The following is a 23,307-nucleotide window of genomic DNA, read 5'->3' on the forward strand; positions in this document are numbered from 1 at the left end:
AAATTCCACATTATGCACCACATTTTTGGTGGTTATTATTGGGATTTTGATTGAACAATAACTGCATATAACTCCCTAATTGCAGCATGGATTTTATTCATTTTGGGCTCTTTCAGCCTCTGTCTTTGCCTGTCATAGTAAAGATAAAACATTTTTTAAACTATCGGCCAATTAATCGGTTATCAGCCCTTTCCACTACCTTAGTTACGGTATTGGAAAAATTCACAATCGATCGGTCGATCTCTAGTTGGTATCACCAATGCAAGTTTAATTTACATTGAATTTAGTAGTTCAGTGTAAGAGTTTAGAGGCAAGACTACAATGTAATTTATTAACAATTTATTACTTCCATTTCCACATTTCCAATGATCATAACCCTGTTGTTACACCATTGTTACACTGTTGCCTTGAGGAAGATACTTTACTCAAGGCTGCCTCAGAGCAGCTGTTATGCAATCATCCTTCACAATAAGATGCTTTGACTACATACTGTTGGAAAAGTAAAACGTTTCTTATAAGGTTAAGGTTTTATGAATTACTGGCCTGTTGAGGGTAATACAGAAATAAAGATGTTTTTTTTTAATTATTTTGTTGACATCCAATATATAATCCTAAACCAAGGGAGTAACCATAAAATTGTTGTCCACCTTTTGAGCAAGTTTACAGTGTAATTATTTCAGACCTACTTTTGTGGGCTCAATAAGATCTTCCTCAATAAGAGATTCATCCTGTTGTTAAAGTCATTTGTATTTATTTTCTCCTGGGTGTATTATTTATTCATCCTATGTCATACTAGCATTTCTCTCAGAGCAGAAAAACTCTTTCTCTTTCTCTGACTTTGCTCAGTGTGGTAAATTGTGCGGTTAGAGCTGCTGTTGATTGTCATCTCTTGGTCATTAGAGCATGATGTGTCTACTGAACAAGCTTTCTGTTTCTCTCTCTCGGCCATCTGACAGGCGCCGTCACTAAAGCCTGACTCCAACAAGTCGGAGCTCATAGCCAAACCTGCTGTCAGCAACAGGGTTTGTGTGTGTGTGTACCTGTGTGTGTGTGTGTGTGTGTGTGTGTTTGACTGAGAGATAATAGCAGTAACTTTAGCTGATTCTTAGAAACATCATGTGCACATGGCTGAATGAGTTTTTGAGCAACATTAAGTAGTTGCAGATGGTTTAACTCTGAAAATGACTGTCAAGGTGTGTGGTAATAACCACTGTGGCTTTTATTGTGACAGTATAGTGTGACTGTCATGAAACCAAAAATATGTTTGTAGTCCATGTATCAATGGCAGTGAATTTGAATGATTCTTGATAGAATCCACAACAAAACTAATACAAACTAATTTGTTAATTAAGCACACATTCTTGCAAGTTCTTAAGAAAGACAAAACAGACTGTATTCAAATAAGAACAAATAAACAAATGACAAGCAATTAGAAAGAAATGACAGAAGTAAAAGATAAAATAGCAAAAATAGAGCAATATAGAAGTGTGATGAGCAGGAGGGTGGGGATTGAACACGGCCGGCCCCCAATTGGGCCGGAGGAGTCGCTGCAGGCCACCTGGATCCGGCGGAACGATCGCTGTCTGCGAGGGACGGAGGGGCTCACTACCAGCCTCCAGAACGCGGAGGGGTGTTCTATCTGCCCGGGGTCGGAGGACTCACTGCTGTCCACCTTTGGAGGTGCGGCTGTCATCTGCCAGAGGGTGAAGGAGTCGTCGAGGACCAGACGACGGCGTGTCTGGGAACCGGCGAGCAATTAATAAATGTTTTCTCTCTCTATCTCTCTCTCACTCACTGTCATTCTACCTTGCCCTTTCCCTCTCCTCTTTTCTCTCCCCTTGTTTCTTGAAAGGCAGGGAAAGCTTGCCGGCAGGCAGAAGGAAGAGCAACGCTGCAACAGACTGCACTGTATGACTATTGGTCGTGTTCAAAGACAATGTTCTGATTAAACTGTTTACACGTGTTGCTAATTAAGCATTCAACAATAATATACAAGCAATTATCAAACAATGGTAATCACATTCATATTCGCTTACATGTTCATTTACAAAGCTGAAGATGAGGAATATATAGCATGCTTTATTAAGTAGTTTTATTGCTTATTGCCTATTAATAAGGCACAAAATTAATTGAAAATGAGAGCCTCATTGTCAAAATAAGGTGTACTGTACATAATCTTAATATGTCTTAGTTTGACAAAATGACTTGAAGGCAATTGGAAAATGAAGGCAGTTCCTGTCCGGGTAATTTCTTAGAAACTAAGACTATTTCTTTTTAATTCAAAGTGTTATCAAATGCATTCAACATAGCTTTTATACTACATACATTTTGTACAGACAACTCAGTGTCTAAATTTGCAGGAGTAGTCTGATGCTGTTCGGTACCGTGTTCAAATATTATTCTGCAAATTTAATTTTGTGCCTTAATCTTTCCACTAAACGATTCTCTTCAAGCAGTTTAACACTTGTTCATTACCCTTAAACTCTCAACCATTTAACACCATAATGTCAGCCCATTTTGAGGAGAATCTCCCTCTATTAGTATAGCTTTACTGGCTGCTTTTAAAAGGGTATTTGCGGCTTGTTAAATGTATAAGCTAGTTTTCTCCATAATGCAATAACATGGAGCTCTAAAGCACAACAAAAAGAACCAGACCCTCAAAGAACTTAAGGTAATCCTCTTAAAAACATTCCTTCAAGGACATGCTGGCCGTTGTGTTACCCTGTTAATGATTGACTGTTGGAATGACGAAGTGCCAGTGACTTTTCTGTGAACTATGGCCATTGTCACAGGGAGCTCTGATTGGCTAGAAGGGAGGCAGTGAGCAGGCCATTGTGTCATTCCTAACAGTGGCAGTGGAGAAATTTCCAATAGGCAATAAGTATTCTGTAGGTTTTATGATCATTTTTTGCTGATAATAATGCTCCTGTACACATAAATCTCCTTGATACGTAAAATTAGATGTATTGCAATCTTTCTGAATACCAACCCAACACTTGTCAATATAGCACCAATACAAAAAAACATTATAAATGAAGGAGCCCCATTCCAACTATAATCTTGCCTCGTTCCTAATGTCTTGAATCTGCATTTTTATTTTGATATCAGAATATATTTTCTGTAAGGCTCTCTGAAGTCTGGCAGCATTTTAAATGGATCACCTGTTTCAATGCAAATGTATTCCCTTTTAGACAGATGTTGGATGGTCTGTCTCACTTTGAACACCACAGGGCATTGTCATGAGATTGAATTTATGACAGATTTCCATTCCTTTGTCATTTCTAATGCAACATCCTGTACATCTTTTGACATCATCTGTCGTGAAGATGTTAAGCCATTCAAACACAAGCTTGTTCCACCCCTAATCGTGTTCAGAGCACAAATACCCATGGGCATGTATGGATGTATTTGATTAATTTTTCCATTTTTGAGAACAGAGCCAGCTCTTTTGTGTCCCGCTGAGCTCCTTTCAGATTTGAGACTGAACTTTTACATTTACATTTTTATTTATTAAATCATTTGTTTGTCTTGATTATTATAATCACATTTAAAAATGGTTTTAAATATTCAAATTCTACTTTATATCAATTCACATTATTTCTTGAAATGAGCTATCAGTGTTTGATTAACATTTACAATTTACAGTACAAGTAATAACATTAGATTTACATTCATTTGAATAGCAAGCAATATAATGGTACTGTCACTTTAAGAGTTTAATACACATCTCACAGACTTGCAAAGGTGTCTGTGCGATTTATTAACAAGAGGGAAGTCTCAGTTTTTTAGTGCATCCGTGCTATTTATTATCCAAATTAATATTTATTTTTACTTTTTTATCCGATGGTAAAGAACATAAAGGATATTATAAGACACATTATTCAATGTAATTGGAGTGTGGGATCTCATCTTTGTTGGATAAATATTACACGTAAGAATGGTCCATTTTAATCTCAAGCACTTTTCAACAAAACAATGCGATATACCAGTTCTTACATTTCTAAAAGCTAAATTCAAGCACTTTAAGCACTTAAGTGTGACGTAATGAAGCTAGGAAGCAAGTTGCAAGTTGACAATTAGTTTATTGACAGTCAAATTGAGAAGATAGGGGAAAAGTCCGGGGTGATGGTCTAGTGGCGCAGAGTCTCCAATGGTCAGATGATCGTGGTGAGAAGAGTGAAGAGAAGTGTTGAACAGACACGCTGAATCCGGTAACAGCAAACAGGACACCTAAACAGGGACAACGAGAGAACTGGACTGGAACTCTGAAGAGCTGAACAACACCGGACATCACAAACAACGATCTGACAAGGAGATGAGAGAGTGGTGAGAATTTAAAGGGAATGGGAATGAGTAACAGCTGGTGAGAGGAGTGATTGCGGCAGAGCGCTAATCATGGTACAAACAACACGCCCACACATTCACGCACCCACACAACACACACTAAGAACAAGGCACGAGACAAGGAAGAGACATAGGATTAAATACCGTGACAGTACTCCTCCCCTAGGAACGCCTCCTGGCGTTCCCAGGCTCCCTTACCTGCCGATTGTAGTCATCGATAAGGGAGTGATCCAGAATGTCTCTGGCCGGTACCCAACCTCTCTCCTCCGGACCGTAACCTTCCCAGTCCACCAGGTACTGAAATCCGCGTCCCCTCCGCCTTGAGTCCAGAATACGGTTGACCGAATAAGTAGGTTCCCGCCTACGAAGTCGCGGCGGGGGAACCGAACCGGCGGGTTAATGCGGAATAAAAGACGGGTTTTATTTTGGATACATGAAATACGGGTGAATTCTCCTGTACGCTGGAGGAAGGTTGAGGCGGACTGCCACCGGACTAACGATCTTGGTGACAGCTGAACGGGCCAATAAATTTAGGTGCAAGTTTATTAGATACGGAACGTAGAGGAATGTTCTTAGTAGAAAGCCACACTTTTTGACCAACGACGTATACGGGAGGCCTAGACCGGTGGCGATCAGCTTTGGCCTTGGTGCGTGACCCCACTTGGAGTAGAGTCTCCGGGCCCTAGTCCAAGTGCGGTGACACCTCTGGACGAAGGCGTGAGCGGAGGGACCGCGACTCGGATTCCAGACTAGGAAAAATAGGTGGCTGGTAACCTACACTACACTCAAACGGAGATAGGCCCGTGGATGATACTGGTAACGTGTTGTGGGCGTACTCAACAAAAGACAGTTGCTGACTCCATGAGGAAGGATTCTTGGATACCAAACATCGTAACGTTCTCTCCAGATCCTGGTTGGCTCGCTCAGATTGACCATTGCTCTGGGGATGAAACCCTGAGGACAGACTAACAGTCGCTCCCAGTAATTTACAAAATTCTCGCCAAAATTTGGACACAAATTGGGGTCCTCTGTCAGAGACCACATCTGTCGGGAGGCCATGTAGCCGAAAGACGTGGTCAATGACAATCACCGCTGTCTCCTTGGCAGAGGGTAATTTGGGCAAGGGAATGAAGTGGGCCAGCCGAGAACCGGTCCACCACGGTTAAAACTACCGTGTGTCCCTGTGAGGGTGGGAGGGCGGTGATAAAATCTAGAGCGATATGGGACCAGGGTCTCGATGGCACCGCAGCGGTTGAAGTAACCCGCCTGGGGGTCGATTGGAACTCTTACCAGTGGCGCAGACTGAGCAAGCCAAAACAAAACTGTGAACGTCACGAACCATCAAAGGCCACCAGAATCGTTGCTTGACTAAAAACTTAGTTCGATTAACTCCTGGATGACAAGCCACATTAGAACAATGTCCCCACTGAATAACGCTGGACCGTAACCCTCCGGCACAAACAAACGGTTCGGTGGGCACCGAGCCGGGGCGTTACCCCTTCTAAGGCCGTCTTGACCTTCGATTCGATCTCCCATGTGAGTGTAGAGATGAATAGAGTCTCTGGTAAAATGCACTCGGGAGTAGACGGGCGTTCGGAGTGATCAAAAATACGTGATAAAGAATCGGGTTTGATGTTCTTGGAACCCGGGCGGTACGAGAGAGTAAAATCAAAACGACCGAAAAAAAGAGCCCACCGAGCCTGCCTGGAGTTTAATCTTTTAGCTGTGCGAATATATTCCAAATTCTTGTGATCGGTCCAGACGATAAAAGGTACCCCGAACCCTCCAACCAGTGGCGCCATTCCTCCAAAGCTAACTTGACTGCCAACAACTCTCTGTTACCAATGTCATAATTACGTTCGGCCGAGGACAAGCGATGAGAAAAAACGCGCAAGGGTGTATCTTGTCGCCTGAAGGAGAACGCTGGGATAGCACTGCGCCTACCCCCACCTCTGATGCATCGACCTCCACCACGAACTGACGTGATGGATCAGGGGTTATCAGGATGGGGGCTGAAACAAAGCAACCTTTCAGTTTGGCAAACGCAGCCTCAGCTGCGTCTGACCACCTGAACGTTGTTCTGGGGAGGTCAGGGCGGTCAGAGGTGTGGCTAGTTGACTGAAATTGCGAATGAAACGCCGGTAGAAATTGGCGAACCCCAGGAATCTCAGTAGGGCCTTACGAGACTCTGGACTTGGCCAATCTACCACAGCCTTGATCTTCTCAGGATCCATGCGCATTCCCTCAACCGACACGATGTACCCTAAGAAAGGAACAGACTGTGCATGAAAAGCGCATTTCTCGCCTTGACAAAAAGCCCATTCTCTAGCAATCTCTGAAGCACTAGCCGGACGTGCTGCACATGTTCCTGGAGAGAAGAAGAAAAATCAATATGTCATCCAGGTAAACATATATGAACTGATCAACCATGTCTCGCAGCACGTCATTGACGAGTGCCTGGAAGACCGCTGGGGAGTTGGACAAGCCGAACGGCATGACCAAGTATTCAAAGTGACCCCTGGGGGTGTTAAAAGCGGTTTTCCATTCATCCCCCTCCCTGATGCGGACCAAATGATAAGCATTACGTAAATCCAATTTCGTGAAGATGGATGCTCCCTGCAACCTCTCAAAAGCTGAAGACATCAACGGTAGAGGATAAGTATTCTTTACCGTGATGTTGTTCAGCCCCGGTAATCAATGCAAGGTCGCAGAGATCCATCCTTCTTCCCCACAAAAAGAATCCCGCCCCGCTGGAGAAGAGGAAGGGCGGATGAATCCATTAGCTAGAGAATCAGAAATATATTTCTCCATAGCCTCCCTCTCTGGAATCGAGAGTGAATATAACTTGCCCTTAGGCGGAGATGTACCTGGCAATAACTCTATGGCACAGTCATAGGGACGATGTGGAGGGAGAGAAGCCGCCCGAGACTTACTGAACACCTCCTTCAGGTCCAGGTACTCCGCGGGCACGCTAGATAAATCCACCGCCTCTTCCTGAAAAACAGGGACAAAAACAGACGAACAGGCAGAAACAAGACAAGACTTATGACATTGAGTGCTCCACGCTGACACAGACTTAGACTGCCAGTCCACTTTAGGGTTGTGATGGGTGAGCCAGGGATGACCAAGGACGATGGGGGCAAGAGGAGTGTCCAGTATGTAGAAGGAGATGGTCTCGGTGTGATTGCCTGACGTGACGAGAGTGATGTCTTCAGTGGCTAGGGAAATGGTGGGAAGTTTCTGGCCATTGAGGGCGTGAACAGCGATCCGGTGAGTGAGAGACTTGAGGGGGACTTGGTGGTTGAGTGCAAAAGTGTAGTCCATGAAATTTCCTTCGGCCCCAGAATCCAGAAGTGCTCGACAGTCGTGGACGGTGATTAGACCATTGAAGACTTACCGGAAGGAGGGTAGATGTGGATGAGGTCTTCTCGGCGGAGATCCCACCCGATAGTAGCCTCATACTTGCTATCGGGCGGATCCTTTTAAAGGACAGTTGTAGGCAAAATGTCCAGCACCACCACAGTACAAACACAGTCCCTGGGATCTCCGCCTTTCCTTCTCCTCCCGGAAAGCCGGGCTCGACCCACCTGCATGGGCTCGGGATCACAGACGGGGCTGAACGCGTCCCCGCCTCCAGAACATTGACCGCCTAATCCTCTCAAGGGGCGGTTGGTTTGTACTCGCTGTTCCATTCTGGATAACCTTGCGTCCACTCTAAGCGCCAAGGCGATCAAATCGTTTAGCTTGGTGGGGAGATCCATGGCGTATATCTCCTTTTGGACGCGATCAGCCAGCCCATGCAGGAACATGTCCCACTGCGCCTCCTCGTTCCATTGGCTCTCCGCCGCTAGCGTCCGAACTCGATAGAAAAGTCTGATACAGATCTCTCCCCTGACGCAAGTCGGCCAGCACTCTGGCTGCCTCTCTACCGGAGACAGCACGGTCGAAAACTCGCTTCATCTCCGCGGAGAGTGCTTGAAAAGAGGTGCAGCATTCATCTTGATTCTCCCACACCGCCGTTCCCCAAAGGGCCGCTCTCCCAGAAAGTAGCGTCAGGACAAAAGCTGACCTTGGTTCTTTCATCACAGAATGTTCTGGGTTGTAAAGAAAAATGCATTGAGCATCGTGTTAGAAAAGCTCGGCAAAAATTAGGTTCACCTGAATATAGCTCTGGAACCGGTAGGCGGGGCTCCGACTGGGAGGGGGCGCTGGTGGTGGTTGAGGAATCAGCGGTGCGGGTGGCGCAGTGGGAGCTCGCAGAAGTTGAATTTGCTGGGTGAGTCCGGACACCTGCGCCACTAGAGCCTGGACAGCGCGAGCCGTGTCATTGAGATTCTTCTCCTGGTTCTCCATACGAAGTCTGCTGTTCATCACGAATTCTTCTAGGCTGTCTGAATTGTTACTCGCTGCTTCCATCTTGTGGTCAGATCGTTCTGTGACGTAATGAAGCTAGGAAGCAAGTTGCAAGTTGACAATTAGTTTATTGACAGTCAAATTGAGAAGATAGGGGAAAAGTCCGGGGTGATGGTCTAGTGGCGCAGAGTCTCCAATGGTCAGATGATCGTGGTGAGAAGAGTGAAGAGAAGTGTTGAACAGACACGGCGAATCCGGGTAACAGCAAACAGGACACCGAAACAGGGACAACGAGAGAACTGGACTGGAACTCTGAAGAGCGAACAACACCGGACATCACAAACAACGATCTGACAAGGAGATGAGAGAGTGGTGAGAATTTAAAGGGAATGGGAATGAGTAACAGCTGGTGAGAGGAGTGATTGCGGCAGAGCGCTAATCATGGTACAAACAACACGCCCACACATTCACGCACCCACACAACACACACTAAGAACAAGGCACGAGACAAGGAAGAGACATAGGATTAAATACCGTGACATTAAGAACCTTGTGTGAACCCTGTAAACAGTGTGGAAAAAAAGTGCAGTAGGGTTAAAATCAAGTGATAGAGAGATTATGATGTTTGATGGGTTGTTTCATTAATGATCACATAGACAGAAAACAATGTTTCAAATTTTTTATATCGAGTTTTGCCTTGATATGGTCCAACCCTAATAATAATTGAATACGCAGTTAGCAAGCCTAAAATGATAAATACACTCAAACAAAATAAGAGGTTTGCAAGTAAGCTAGTTTGCAAGTTTACTGGGCTGTGAAGGTTTTCTCTGAAACCCTCCTCCTCCCCAGCTCCACAGGTCTAGATCTGCTTCATGGTGATTATATTGTATGTCCAATTGTGCAGCAGCATGTCCTACAGGCTTGATGCAGTGTGTCTTGTGTTTTTCTAATTGTGGAGCAGCAGCATGTCCACATGCGTAACTCAGTACTTCTGTGTTATGTACTATATGTTCTAGTAGGAGTAAGTCTCCTTTCTTGTGCTGCAGCAGCAGCAGTGTAGCAGATCTACTCCACCAATACCAATATCCTATCAATATGTTATACTTAAATGAACATGCTAAATCTTTCTGAGAGTTGCTATAACTGAACTGCGATTTTCTGAGCTCTTAATATTGTAATCACATTTTAAAATCAATATAATGGAATTTCAAGCAAATATGTACTTCACTTCGTAGACGCATTATTGTATTAATTTCCGGTGCAACAGTGCGTTATTTGAACACTCCAAATAAACTTAGCTCCTAAAGAGTGCATGAAGATTAAACGCTAAATGTGATTTATTTGATAGTGGACACAATAGCATCCACACTCATTTGTCTCAGCTCTAAAATACATGACCATAGGCGTCCCATATGGGACATTGTGATTTTGGTTAAAGTACGGGACAACCTGGTTAACATGGGACAGTTTGCAACCCTATGTTGAGATGATGAAATTGCGGCTGTGCAGATGGATATGTCTCGACTGTGTCAAGCTTTCTGAGCATTTGTTTTTCCTTTATTATACATTTAGATTCATGGTTTACACAGACCAATTTTGGAAGTTATATCAAATTGCCAGCTACCGCAAATATCCTAGAGGAACTGGCTCTTTTGTGTACCGCTAAGCTCTATTCAGTCTTGAGACTGAAATTTGAACAATTACCATTTTTCTGTGTGTCTGGACCATCTCTGTGGCCCCTCATTCCCTTGGATCTCTACAAAAGCACAGAGCATCCAAGCAGGCAAGTTAAGGCCTATCGAAATGCCACTGCTGATAATGAAAGGTCAATACTCTTGCCTGCATTTAGAGTGTCAGAAACCAAGGCAAAAGGGCCTCCTTTAGGCAACAATGAGAATGTCACAAGCCCAGTGGATCTAATGCACTTTAATACTAGAATCCACTGGACATCAGCATTAAACTTACCTCCATCGTTAAGGTGACCTCGCAGGTAATTGGCTGCACTCTGTGGGAGGCTGGTACTCCGTGACTGATTGGACTGATTTCATGGGCTGCTGAACATTGACATTTGCGAGATATCCCTACACCCCTGCTGCCCTTTCCTCTGCTGTTACCCTTTTTTTCCTCCAGAATCCTGAACAAAGAAGTGTGGAATTCAGTGATAATGTGGTTTGTAATTAGAGTTTGGTGGTATGATGATACATATATGCGACGGTAGAAAAGTGATAAAGGGATAGTTTAATATGACAAGTAGCATTCTGTAAACAAGCTTGTGTTTGAAATAGAGCTGTCGATTTAATAAAAAAAAAAATAACGCAATCAATCGCAATGCACCCGGACCGAAATAAAGAAGATTCCTGATCAATGCGAGCTTGTAGTACCACCTGTTTAATCCAGAGGGCAGTAATTGAAACCAGATGTATGGCAACGTGCAGTTTATACAGTGAACAAAACCACCCTTCAGCAGGCAGCACATTGAGCACAACACAAACATCTCCTGTTCAGATATGTCATCTACTCATCCTCTTGTTTTTTCCAAGTTTATTTTTTTCTGTGGAGAGTGCTAGACAGAATGTTAGGGACTGTTGTAAACTACATACAGTGCTGTGAAAATGTATTTGCTCCCTTTCTGATTTCATCTATTTTTGTTTATTTTTCATACTCAATTCAATCAATTAAATTTCCATTAGAACTACTGTACGATTGGGGCTGGGCGATAAAATGATCTCGATATTTATCTAAATAGTTAGTAACAGCTCTGATCTTTCTGCACTATATTCTTGAATATTTTTCTCTAGCACCAAATACGCTTAATTTATGCCCTGTCCCGCTCCGCACACATTGCCTCTTTTCCCCGCTTGTGAGTAGAAGTGAGGCGCCATTAACTTGGTTCCAGAGCACCTTTATACCTAATGTTTTTTTACTTCTAAATTTTGCTTTATTAATCACGAAACGAGCCTTTAATAATAAACAAATAGATTTCTGTTCTAATTTTGTGAAAATGTAACAGCTGTCATTATCTCTGGCATGGATGAAAATGAAAGACAATAAAATTACTAGTTGGTAGACTAGTCTCTCTCACTTTAATGAAAATATAAAAATGGTCCATTCAGACTTTTACGTTTTCTAAATTTTCTCTCAGGTGATACACCTGATCCCCCATACAGTATCATTCCTCAGTCACAAGGGCTACTATGCCTCCATACTTTGGTATCTGAATGTAAAGATATATAAAAATATATAATTTGAATGTAAAAATATTCAAACAAATACTGGACTGCTTCAAAACGAACAGATGATCGTTTAACATCAATATCCAACTGCTCTCGATTGATAAACTCTATTTAACTCTATATAATTTGGTAGAAGATCCCTCAGACACTACTGCTTTGGCTGTTTTCTTCTTCATGCCAATTTGGAAATAAAAAAAAGTGCATTGTGCACATGTAAATTTATATCATGATAAATATCGATATCGAATGATATGAAAAATTATATTGTGATGATATTGTTGCCATATTGCCCAGCCCTAACTACAATGCTTAAATAAGTAAAACAATAAATAGTACATATGAATGTGTTGAAAATAATAAAATACATTTGAACATCATCATATATGATGAAAGGATCTGTTTTGAATCTGTCACGTAAAACTTGAACTCATTGTTGTCATTCAGTGAGTTTGCTTTTTTTATTCCACTTTTACTTCTGTATGGAGGCTTCTGTAAATATTTAGTTGTACATAGAATTTCATTTCACTTCAGTTTAATGGTGCAATGCTCATTAGTAGTCTGTACATTTTAACTTATAGTTCCCATTCACTAACTAGCAATAACTATTATAAGTTGTAACTTACGCATGGCTGGTGCAACCGGCCCCAAATCAACAACACTGATTCTTATCCTCAACTATTGTTCTTTTTGATATGGTCACTTCCTGATCAAACATGTAATGATGTTAATGATGACACCCCCATACCTAAAGTGCTAATTAGAACTATAACAGGCCTATTTGGTCGAGTGCAATACATGTTGTTATATCAGAATGAACAGTCGGGGATGAAAGCTATTATTAAGGACAAGTTTTAATCTTGAAGAGGGCAAATCGAAAGGGAGTGTCTTCTTTTAAGTGTAATTGCTCCATCTGCTTCTCTGCTAATGATCGCGACGTGACAAGGAGGAAGACATTTCCAGCCAGGTGGTCTACATTTGTAGACTGGAATAAGCTAATTGCATCAGCCGGACTGGAATGCAGGGTTTGCTAATGATTATAGGTTGCAGATGCCCAGGGCATTGGCTGCAATGATAGGTCAGAAAAGAGTCTTGAATTTTATTTTGGGAAGTTTGGGCTCCTTGGGCAACTTTTGAGACTTTCTGGAGGTTAACTATTAATTAAGCAGCATTGTATACCCTTGTGTGGTTATGTGGCAGGTGCAGGTAGGCAGGCGAGCTGTGAATTGTAGTCATAAAAAACAGAGCCAGACTTTTGACTTGTGGCATAAAGTCTGGTCCACTTTGTAGCGCATTCTGGCCTAGCACCATTCGCTAAGACAGGAAGAGAAAGTCAGACTGACATGTAAAGCAACCAACCACAGTATTTGTTTTAGCCAGTTTTATTTTAACATGCCGTTTTGGGGCGAATTTATCTGAAACTCCTCATACTACAAAAATAGACATACTACAAATATAGGCATGGACAACTGATTAAAACATTTCCACAGCAATATCGGGCTGTGATCAGCTACAGTATGTAGAAAGCCCAGAAAAACGTATTGGACATGTGTGCAGATGTTTTAATCATAATTTCAGTCTCTATTAACAAAGTTAGAAGTACACATTATTTCATCCAAATAACTTCGAAAACAAAGCATAATGTACAATTGTGCTTGTGGCAAACTTTGGCAAATGCAGTGACTAGTTCTTCTTCAAAAGTGCTAATAATATCAACCCTGTTCTTTTTAAACACAACTTTTTTTCCTGACAAGCAGATAAAAATTTTGGGCTGTCTGTGGGCATTCTGTCCAAGGTGGTGTCTATAAAGAGAGCTAGAGGTTGATCAAGGAGTTGGAAAGGCATGGAGTCAAAGAAAGGCTTGATTTGTCTTTCATTGCCCTTTGTAATGCCTCAAGACAAGGCATTTTCTGTGATGTGTTCTCTGAAAATGAGCTGGTCATCTTGGACAACTTCTAGAACTTTAATTTACCTTGTGGCAAAAACTTCAAGATCTTCAACCGAGATGAAAGAGACTGAGTGGTAAGAGATGCTTAGTTCAGTTCAGGTTAAGCTTGAGGTGATGATTATACATTCAGGTCGAGATATCAGAGAGGTATACTGAGATTTTCTCTGTGAAATCAAAAGTTGCCCTGAGTTTTGTCAACATGGCAGTAAAAAGTGAAGATATGCTATTGGATGAGAGAACCAAGTCGTCTGGTATAAATGAAGAATTGTGAAGGACCTAGTACAGAACCTTGTGGGATACCGGTAGTCAGAGTGTAGAATGCAGAGATTGAACATTCCTAATTGTTTTAGCTGAGAAGGGTTGAGAAATTGAAGAACAGGAACTACCTGTAACTGTCTGTTAAAGAATTTGTGCATGCATGTTTTTATGGTTATATGTATGTATTGTATGTATGTTATTAATACAATGTATGTATGTAATTAATGTGCCATCCAGAAGTTTTGCTTCAGAATATTCATTGTCTGTCACTTCATGGACCACATTATACATTTTCAGCCAAGTTGTTTTTATTTTTCTGTAAATATTGTAATGCTTAGTATTTTTAGCCTGACATTGATAACACAAGAATTTCTTAAAGTCCACTCAGTAACTTTTTCTTGGTGTCTTCTTACAGTGACACCTAGTGGTGTGGATGCAGCATCATTCAAAATCAATAGTTTTCAGTTACAGATGCCATTGTAGAATTTCACTATTCACAATCAGCCTTGATTAATTTTATCAAGAGTGAAAGCGTCCAGTAACAAGATGGTTACTGAGATTAAGCGAGTTGTATTCAGCTGGTAATGGCAGCCCCCATGAGGGCGCCCCTGCCACATGTAGAATAAAATAGCTTTTATAAGGTTACTGATATGACTAGACTCCTATTTTCATGTAAGTTGTCATAATTTTATACATATTTAAAAATTCAAATTAATTTATTTAGGAGTAAAACATTTTTAATGGGGAAAGATTACTGATTAATCTCTTAGGCTTCTTTAGCTTAATTTTTGCTTTCACAATGTGAAAAAGACAGCAGACACTAAAGTTTTGGTCACACAAAAAAAAACAAGAAAAACACTTTATTTGGACATGTGTCTAGGTTATATGTAATTTTAAGAATTGTTTATGCATATCTTTTCTTTCAATATACTTTTGACTTTCCAGTTATTCCTGTATGCAGCCTAATATTTACTTGCCTCTCTTACTCTCAATTCACACAGCACACTCTCAGAGCCACTGAATATGAGAGAGCTGAAAGCAGAAGTCTCTCCGCTTATCTCTGTCGAGGATCTCATTGACCTGTGTGAGCTGAGTGGTCCGGCTTACTTTAAAACCTCTAACAAGAGGGCCAGGACCGGGAGACCCCAGATCCTGGCAGTGGACATCAGAAGCCTTGAGGAATATCCTTTAAGTCTTCATCCTGAAAACACACCATACTCTAATGTTCTCTGGCCACATTCACACTAATCCGTTTTCATCTCACTATTCTAACATAACCATTTCCAAAGTATGTGGTAATGGTGATCATTTTCTAAATGGTATTCCAGTGTGCACGTGTTTTCAGTTGTTTTATTCAAACTATCCATATTAAAGGAATATTTGAGGTTCAAAACAAGTTAAGCTCGCTTGGATAGTGTTTGTGGAAAATGTTGATTACAACAAAAAAATTATTTTGACTCACGCCTTGTATAAAAATTGGACTGGACTGGCTCGTATTCACTCACATTGTAAGTGCCTTACTGTAACTGCTGTTTTTGCTTTTTTAAATAAATGAGGGATGAGTCCATAAGTATGTACTGAAGGAACTGCACATATAAAAGCTTACACTGATGAGCCAAACATTATGACCACTCACAGGTGAAGCGTAAATGTTGAGCATCTCCTAACAAGGCCACATGTCAAGGTTTGGGTAGAATAGATGGTAAGCAAACAATCAGTTCTCGTAGTCAACTTGTTGAATGCAGGAGAAATGTTTGACAAGGGCCAAATTGTTATGGCCAGACAACTGGGTCAGAGAATCTCTGAAACGGCAAGGCTTGTGGTGTGCACCCAGTCAGCAGTGGTGAGTACCTTCAGACAATGGTCCAAGGAGGGACAATCCACAAACCAGCGACAGGGTGTTGGGTGCCCAAGGCTCATCGATACGCGAGGACAACGTAGGCTATCCTGTCTTGTCCGACCTGTTAGAAGGTCTACTATGGCACAAGTCAAATAAAATTGTAAAGATGATTATGGGAGGTTACAGTAAATCACACTCTGCTGTGTATGGGGCTGCTTAGCTGCAGACCTTGTCAGAGTGCCCATGATGACTCCTGTCCATCATCAAAAGTGCCTACAATGGGCACACGATTGTTGGAACTGGACCTTGGAGCAGTGGAAGAATGTTACCTGGTCCGATGAGTCATCATGTGGATGGCTGTGTACGTGTGCACCATTTATCTGGGGAAGTGGTCTGGGGAACCAGAATGCACTGAGGGAAGACAAGCCGGTGGAGGGAGTGTGATGCTCTGAGCAATGTTCTGCTGGGAAACCCTGGGTCCGGCCTTACATGTGGACATCAATTTGACATGTGCCACCTACCTAAACATTGTTTCAGACCAGGTACACCCCTTCATGGCAATGGTATTCCCTGATGGTGGTGGCCTCTTTTAGCAGGATAATGCACCATACCACATTGCACATATTGTTTAGGAATGGTTTGAGGAACATGATGAAGAGTTCAAGGTGTTGCCCTGACTTCCAAATTTCCCAAATCTCAATCTGATCAACAAGTATCTGCTGCTAATGTCTTGGTGCCAGATACAACATGACACCTTCAGGGGTCTTGTAAAGTCCATGCCTTGGCAGGTTGGTGCTCTTTTGGTGACACGCGGAGGACCAACAGCATATTTGGAAGGTGGTCATAATGTTTTTTCTCATCAGTGTATATGTCAATTCAATATCACTTTTTGCCCAATAACACTTTTTCCCATAGCTTCTAACTGAATGTATTTGTGGCCCTTTACTGCACTCTAATCAGGTGCTAGAGGGTTGCTTTAGTTTTAGCCAGTCAATAATTTGTCCTAGAATGCAGCAGATCAAAATTTGGTTAGTGGCCCATAACGTGTAAACACGTTTTATCCTATTACAAGACTTAGCTCTAGAGAAACCACCAAAATGGCCAGATGAACATCCATTTATTTACAACAGTGCATGTCCTCAACCAGATGCTTTCCTTGAAACTTTGTTGAGGTCCAATTAAGACTTATCATACATCCAAGTTTGAATGGATCCATTCATTGAATCTAATGCACTAAATAGGTTCTGTTGCTGGATCTCAGTCATGTGACCTGCATGAATTAACACAGTATTAGTGGTGCTTGCTAAGACTGGGTGGACCAGTGAACATTGGGGCCCAAGACATATCTCGGCATCATAATATCTCAGAGACATGGAAGTGGGCTTATTTGACTTGCCGCAGTGTAGATAGGCTCTATGTGGAGACCAAACCATATGTATAGGCACCAGAATATCACAGATATATACAATTGAGGATAAATGGTCAGCAACTTGGCAAGGACAAGCACCACTAACATTTTCTTTGAGTAATGTAAAAATCTAGTCGTAAATATACTTGCAGAGTTATAACAGTAGGTTTTGTTGTTTTGAAGGCATGTATTGTTAGGTAACATTCAGATTTCCTCTTTTATGAGAGGTGGCTGACAGACATAGATGATCAAGGCCTAAGTAATATTTATTTCTGTTGCTATTAGTGACAGCCCAGTGGAATGTGTGGGAGAGGCATGATTACGATGTGGTTAATCTGTTATTTGAGGCTTGTCAATGTTTGCATTGTGCAGCTGTAAGTAGATTTAGTATAGCACCCAAGTGGGATTACATAATTGGTGCATTCATAATAAATGTATGCTGTGCTTAGAGGGGAAAAAAATGAGCAACCACAGTGTAACAATAGCAAAACTGCAGGACTTGAGTTGAGTATGGACACAAAGGGTCCCCAATAACTATTTGGACATTTAAAACAAACTAATTTACAAATAATTTAAATATTACATAAAAATATTACTTATAAATATACAATTTAAATAATGCATAAATGTTGATGCATTACATAACAAAATATCAAACCAAGTGGCATCTGCAGACAAATGATGCTGGGCCTTTTATCTGAAATAACTTCAATTTTTGGAGCTGTATTTTTAGTTCATTTTTAACCAACTGGTCTCCCATACTGTATAACGACAGCCGCTCCAGCACTGCATGCAACGGGGAAAAACTATGTGTGATGTGCGGTAAGTGAGGACCCAAAAGCGATATAACAAAAAGCAGTCTTTAATGAAAGTTCGTAATTAGATCACAACAGAACACAAAGTCTTCTCCTTGAGAGGCGAAAGGTAAACATAAACAACCAGACCTCTAGCAGCGAGGGGCGAACTGAATAGAACACAAATCCAGGTTGTTAACGGAGAGAGGGGTGCGGAGGAGCGGAAACAAATACGGGACAGGACTGGACAGCGACAATTCTGACTGTGGATAGTAACAGCGTGTAGCGTTCTCAAGTGAGACTCAGACAATGAAGGCAGAGAAAGCAGGGAAAGAAGTAGAGCGCTAATCAGCGGGGAAAACGGAATCAGGTGGGAAGGAAATTGACGAAGAATTAAGGGGAGACGAGAGACAGCTGGGGAGCGAGGGTAAAGGAGAGAAGTAACAAAAGAGAGCCAATAGATGGCATAAGAGTAGAAGGAAAGAACAAGAGCAAAACATATGATGATACGACATGACAATGTGTGGATTTTCCCAATAACCGATAGTTCCAGAAATCTGTTATCTGATATATCGGCCAGATATCTTGCCAGATGGGCTGGTTTGAGCATCTCTGAAACTTTACTCATGAAAACATCCAGTGTGCGGCAGTTCTGCGGACGGAAACTCCTTGTTGATGAGAGAGGTCAACAGAGAATGACCAGACTGGTTCAAACTGACAAAGTCTACGGTAACTCAGATAACCACTCTGTACAATTGTGCATTCTGAGATGCGGGTTTGCCCTGTTTTGGCGGCTCGAGGGGGACCTATACAACATTAGGCATATTAAGCACAATACCTTTTAAATCTGCATGAACTGATGATTTAGTGGACCATTTCCTTGTCCTCTTGAAAAATAGATAAAGGTTAATAAAAGTACCACACATAGTCATCTTTGTGAAAATATGTAGCACGAAATATAAATGATTGTAATTGAAGGCAATTAAGAAGAGTTATTATTCAATTATGTTATACTGTACATTCTATCTTTTTTTTTTTAATCTCTCTCTCTCTTCCCATCCCCACATGATTTAGGACTCGGCTCGCCTGCTGTGTTTTATTCAGCGCTTGTCTTTGAGATATGACTCTTACTGTACTTGCACTTCTCTTGGTCATATTCATTGAATGTCCCAAGACTGTGACTTATTTTTTTCACTTATTTCTTCATCTTGTCCTGCACACATTGTTCTCTCTGTCTTGTTTTTTCTCTCCAGTGATTTTTGGATAAAGTTGGAAAGTTTCCACATAGCTTGTGGATCTGTCTAGACTTTATTCTGTAAATCCCATGAACTTTACCGGACAGAATTACAAACACACTGCTCTAGAGCTTCCAAAAACTTGCATGCTCCTTACTTGTCTTATAACAACACGACAGCATTTGTTGCATATTGTTGCAATAAACTTATCCCTTGTGTTGTTTTTTAAGCAGAAATCAGGGTAACTGACCCCTATGCTTTACTCATAAATATGAATAACACTTCCCCAGCCACCTAAATCAGTGTGTGGACATGGTACGAACATGTCAGGACTACAGGGTTTTTTGACAATAAAGTTGAAATATATAACTTAATATAGTTTAATATATATAACTTTACACAGAAAAGTTTAGTACGTGATTTTATCATACTTAAATCATGTTTACACAATTTGCATGAACGTTTAAATCGTGTGGCTATACTTTTGAAACAAATATATCATTTTAATGGTATAAGAATGTAAAAACATTACAGTCAATAATTGTTAATTGGTTAATGGATAGTTACCTTGTGGAGTGGAGGGGGGCGGGGCCGGGCTAGAATGTCGCACGCCCGGTCCCCAATCGGCCTGATGTGCCGCGCGAGGAATAAAGGCGGCCGGTGACGACGGTTCGAGAGAGAGAGAATTACGGGCATGTCCGTCATGTGTGTGTTTATGTTTGTGTGTTTTTGTTTTGAGTTTAATAAAATATTATTTATATTGACAAGCCGGTTCTCGCCTCCTCCTTGCCCATCTTAACCCCTTTACATTGGTGCCAAAACCCGGGAAGGAGGAGGGATGCCCGTCGCAGAGTCCTCGACACTACCGTCCACCCAGGGGAGCGCCGCTACCATCTGCCGGGTGACGGAGTAGCCCTGCCGTCCCCCAGAAACGCGGAGGGGTTGAGGTTAGACCGCCGTCTGCGAGGGGAGGAGGGAAGTAACTCCCCGATCGCCTGGAGCGGTAGGGCCGCTGCCAGGGGCGGAGGAATGTCCCCAGGTGCTGCCAGAAGCGGAGGGGCGTTCTGTCCGCTGGGGGTCGGAGATTTGACACCGGTTCGCCCGGAGAGGAGCGGCTGTCATCTGCCGGAGAGTGTGGCGTAGTGTTCGAGGACCACGCGACGGTACATCAGAGAACCGGTGAGTGAGCTTCTCTCTCTCCTCTCTCTCTCTCTCTCTCTCTGTCACACCGTGTTGGCCTTTTCGCTCGCCTATTTTTTGTTGTTGTTGTTTTCCCCTCCTGTCTCTTCCCAGATTGAGTAAGGTGGGGATGACCTGACGGGGCGCAAAGCACGCCCCTCCCCAGGGGAAGGGGGGGGGGTGTAGGTCATGCCGGTGGCACCCCGGCCTGAGCTAACGCTGGGAGGAGTATGGAGTGGAGGGGGGCGGGGCCGGCTAGAATGTCGCACGCCCGGTCCCCAATCGGCCTGATGGAGCACGCGAGGGATAAAGGCGGCCGGTGACGATGGTTTAGAGAGAGAGAATTACGGGCATCTCCGTCATGTGTGTGTTTATGTTTGTGTGTTTTGGTTTTTAGTTTAATTAAATATTATTTATATTGACAAGCCGGTTCTCGCCTCCTCCTTGCCCATCTTAACCCCCTTACATACCTCAACATATACAGTAAAATAAAACTTATTTAAGACAATACATGTACTTTTACAGTAAAATATTGTAAATTAAAAAAAAAATTTGATGTAAAAAGTATAATTTTACAGTAAAATGTTTATTATGCTTAACAAGAGAGTGCATGTGCTTTTTATGGTAAACTGCTGTTACAATTGCTTTCAAAAGAAAAGAAAAAAGAGAACAATAATCAGGCGTTACCAATTTTCCCTGCATAACCCATTACATTTTATAGGAATAGATATGTTTCTTCTCATTTTTAGCCTATCAGTTATTTACATTGGGGGCGTTCTGTGTGATATTTTCTATAGTTTAGTTAATATTTATTGCATTATTTTTGTGTCACAAGTGTTACCCTGATGGTGTTTTGTGTTTGGGAGAGTGACACTGTGCACTGTATCTACATGGATATTAATTAGTGCTCCTGAAAGGGCCAATCTTGACGAAGCTTATGCCATCATGATAGCTTTTGTAGTTAATACTGTGATTAACAGTACATTTTAAAGTGAAAAGCAGACTTTAATAATTCCAGAAGGTTAGTAAGTATATCAAGTTTATTTCATTTATTAATATAAACGGTAGTGAACTGCAAAATATACAGGCATAAAATCCCTTAAAGCCTGTGTTTTTACGTTACATTTCTGGCAACCACAGCTGCCAGTATTTTACCGTAAATGTAACATTTTTTCTTACTGTGTATTTTATGCTTTTTTCGCTTAAAAAAAAAGCGCAATGAGCAACAATAGTTGAGCTCAACTTGCATAGAACCTAGGACATTACTTTTATACACCATACTGTAATACGCACAATAGAGCTAAACTTGGTAATAGTCTTTCCAATTTAAATCTTGCACAGTTGAACCACTCTGAAAGCCATTGAGCATTAACCAATCACAGGGAGATATGAAAGCACACTCGACTGATGTTGCTTAGAATGTACTGCTCTGTCAATCAAACCCTCTGCCAGTTGTGGGTGGAAATCTGCTCTGACATTTAGTGCCTGTAATCATGCTTAGATGCACCATGGGTTTCTGGATCTAACCCTGTGAAAATATTGCACATTCTGTTCATTGCTAAAGCCAGAAGATCTGTCTAATGACTACTGCAGTGAAAAGTAACGTCAAAATCAGACTTGTAGTACAAAACAAGCTGTGTGGCTTCAGTCTAGGAAACATCCCTGGCAGGATTAATATTCCATACACCTCCACATTTGGTCTGGAGGGAGAACTGCTCCAGTGCCCCACCGCCAGCACCCTGGCCAGGTATAGATTCTGTGTCATTGTGATCCTCAGCAACATCATGAAAAGTGCTACCACGGCAAATTCCTTTTATTGTCCTATTGATATTTATTCATAGTTAGTATGAGGATGTGAAAATAACTTCATTTTGTGTTTTCAGAAGTTCAGAGCATGTTTATGATCACTTTCTTTTCCCCTCCTTTAGTTTGCAGCACATCTAGTGAAGGTTAATTTCCCTCGTGATTGTGTCTTGGATGGAGGAATAAAAAATGAAGTCTACAGGCCTGCTCACCATACCATCACCACAGATATAACAGAATGTTTTGTTTTGTTAAAGGGAAATGCCCTTGTAAAACGTATTCATATGGTGACATGTATATACATATATGTACAGTATAGTTTATATATAAGGGATGTCAGTCGATACATTTATTTTATCCAATTAATTACATACATCATTATTTGCTGAGAAAGGCCCCCAAATAAAAATTATTCCTGTAATGAATTATAATTAAAATATTTATAAATATAATATGTAAGGCCTATTGTACATATAAATACTGTATAATACGCATTGAAATTTAGTTTGACCTGAAGGTAGACCTGAAGGACGCGTCCTTCCACAGGCTTAGTTCCCTTCTCAGGCAAACTCCCCGTGATGTATTTCCCGTGGTACGGTCCCCCGTCGGCGGACCCGCGTTTACCTTGGGCAGCCCCGCTGCCCCGGTCATCATGCTTGTAGAGTCCACCCTCATTAGGCTGGGCCTACCACCACGTCATTCCCACGTACAGCTTCACAACCCCCGTGGTGTATTTGCCATATGTTACCTCTCCCTAGATTGGGCAGGATGTGGCCTCCGCAGGATCTTTTCCCCCTGAAAGAATAGGACCGGGAAAGACCGCCTTCCCCGACGCATCTGATAGACGCTCACATCCTATGCGAGAGACATAGTGAGAGAAAAGTCTGCGGCTGCCGGGCTTGCTCCCATGCTAGT

General features: G+C 41.9%; 1 pseudogene; it reads left to right on the plus strand.

The window, feature by feature from the left end:
* LOC127652059 (TBC domain-containing protein kinase-like protein) overlaps positions 1 to 22,626 on the plus strand; it is a 63,511-nt pseudogene extending 40,885 nt beyond the window's left edge.
* The last annotated feature ends 681 nt before the right edge of the window (positions 22,627 to 23,307 follow it).

Source organism: Xyrauchen texanus, chromosome 11, assembly GCF_025860055.1.
Source record: "Xyrauchen texanus isolate HMW12.3.18 chromosome 11, RBS_HiC_50CHRs, whole genome shotgun sequence".
Lineage (NCBI taxonomy): Eukaryota > Metazoa > Chordata > Actinopteri > Cypriniformes > Catostomidae > Xyrauchen > Xyrauchen texanus.